Below are 2,607 nucleotides of genomic sequence, written 5' to 3' on the forward strand. Positions count from 1 at the left end.
ACACACACTCAAAGCATTCTGCTCTCCATAAGGAGACGTTAGCATCTGAAAACACTTTCTAACACAATAAATAAAGAATTTATTGGTTTTTTTTTTTTTTAGAAATACAAACTTTTTTATTTGTTGTCTGTGCACAAACAACATTTTGTTTTTTTTTTGGTTATTTGTGTTTTGCTGTTTTATTTTTTTCTTTATTATTTTGTTGTTACTTATTGTTGTTTTCCGGAATGTTTTTCTACCTTAATTTAATTTTCCGGTGTTTTGTTTTCAGTGTTTCACATCGTCGAGTTGAAAACAAAATTAAAAAGACAAGTCAAAGGTTCTGGATGAAAGAAATGCAAGTGCAACACAAACAAAATGTGTAAAAACAGTCAAAATGGAGTATGTTTCGGGAGACCGGTAAAATTATGATTTTAGAATATTGAACATGATCACATTGGTCTTAAATATTGTAAACTGCTAGGACTGAATTGTAAAACATTTTAACATGAAAGCATGTGGAATGTTTCAAGACTGTGCTGTCTAAATAAAAGTAGGGCAGGTTGTTGTAACATTTAATCAAACCACCATGCCATTTCATATTACTTTTCAAGACATCAACAAAATCTACTAAAATGATTTAAAAAAAAAAAGAAAAAAAAGTGTATTTTGAATGTCCAGAGTACCAGACTTAACTTTTTTAGGTTTTTCTACCTGGACTATTGAGCATGCATCAGGATACTAAAATGATATTCCTAAAATAAATCAAAAATCAAAAGTAGCATTCCTACTAATAAACAATATAATTTGAACAACTGATATAATGAAAAAGTGTTTAATATAACTTAAATCCAAAAGAGTTAAATCTGGTCCTCTGGACATTCAAAAAAAAAAAAAAAAACAATGTCCAGAGGACCAGATTTAACTTTCTGGGATTTTTCTACCTGGATTATGAGCATACATCAGGATAACTTAAAGTTCTTAAAGAGTTTAATTAGCTGTTTTAATATTTAATGTATAGTTATGTGTGGCAACTATTCACATTGCAGTTTCTGCTGGTCAGAATGAACGTTTCAGAATATCAAAAGGGCTAACAACAATCAACATTTTAGATATCTTGACTGTTGTTCTTCTTTTACAGATTTCCACAAAATTCATTAATGATTTGTTTGTTTTTGTTTTGTAGCTAAGTATTCACCTTTTTTGATATTATTGTATCTAATTTGTATGTTACAGTTATCCGTGTACTGGAACAATATGTTTACATGGACATAAGTAATCGGATTACACGGACATTCAGAATAAAAACGTGTCATGTAAACGCCCCGTTCGGATTATTCTGAGCTGCAGCTCACTCCGAATGAATTTGTAATCCGAATGAGAGGGGTGGTTTATGCCGATTCACAATCCGAATGGTGTGCATGTAAATATTTAATCTGATCATTTTATTCCGATTATGGAAAACTGACCTGACTGTGCATTTGCAACCTACGTCTACCTCATGTGTTTCCGCGTGACTAGATGCTAATATGTCCGTGAAGCAAAACTGGTCAGTGAGCGACACAACATTTCTACTAGAAACTTTGAACGAGCTCAAAATAATCTGTATTACCTGTAGCTCAGTCAGGGAGTGCAGCAACGTCTCCACCGTCATTAAAACCTGTCGCGGGTCCATTTTGGGCGCTCAGGTTTGTTTACATTCATCATGGAATAGAACTTCTTCTTCTGTGTTTTTGCTAAGGAGAGTTTACTACTCTTTGCATGTCAGTACTTCTATTCAGAATAAAAGCTCGCTGCATGTAAACTCTCGTTGTGAACGGATTGTGCCCATGTAAATGATACATTTGGATTATTTAATCCGAATACATTTCAATCCATCCATCCATCCATTATCTTTACCCGTTTCTTCCATTTTGGGTCACTGGAGTCTCCGGTGCCCATGTCCAGCAATCACTGTGCGAGAGGCGGGGGACACCCTGGACAGGTCTGCAGTCCATCACAGGGACACATAGAGACAAACGAGACAAACAACCATGCACTCTCTCACTCACACCTAGGGACAAATTAGTTACCAATCAGACTAACTTGCATGTTTATGGTCTGTGGGAGTACCTGGAGAAAACCCACACATGTACGAGAGAACTTGCAAACTCCACCCAGTAAGGCCCCCGGACCGGGATTTGAACCGGCAACCTTCTCGCTGAGAGGCAGCAGCTCCACCAGTTGCGCCACCGTGCTGCCAGTTACATTTCAATCCGAACAAAGAATTTTGTGCATGTAAACATAGCTAATGTAAATATAAATAGACAACAAATGATATGGATACAGCCTACAGTACACAAAAATATCTGTCCGCACTCTTGGAATTACTTTCACTATTGTGTTTTTATGAATTTTATTTTCCCTATGCTGTAAATGTTTATTATTATGTTCAGTAAAGGAAAAAAAAATCTAAAATGTTGACTTTGAATAAAGTGCATGACATTTCAGACATCTGAAATGTTATTTCTGAATGGGAAGACTTGATTTATTAAAAGATAAATTGGTTTACCAGCACCCTTTCAATCTCCGCCCACTTTCAAAACAAACTGTTAGTTCCGCCCATATCTCCGCCCACTTTCAAAACAA

This window comes from Nematolebias whitei, chromosome 16 (assembly GCF_014905685.2).
Source record: "Nematolebias whitei isolate Nwh7 chromosome 16, NemWhi1, whole genome shotgun sequence".
Classification (NCBI taxonomy): domain Eukaryota; kingdom Metazoa; phylum Chordata; class Actinopteri; order Cyprinodontiformes; family Rivulidae; genus Nematolebias; species Nematolebias whitei.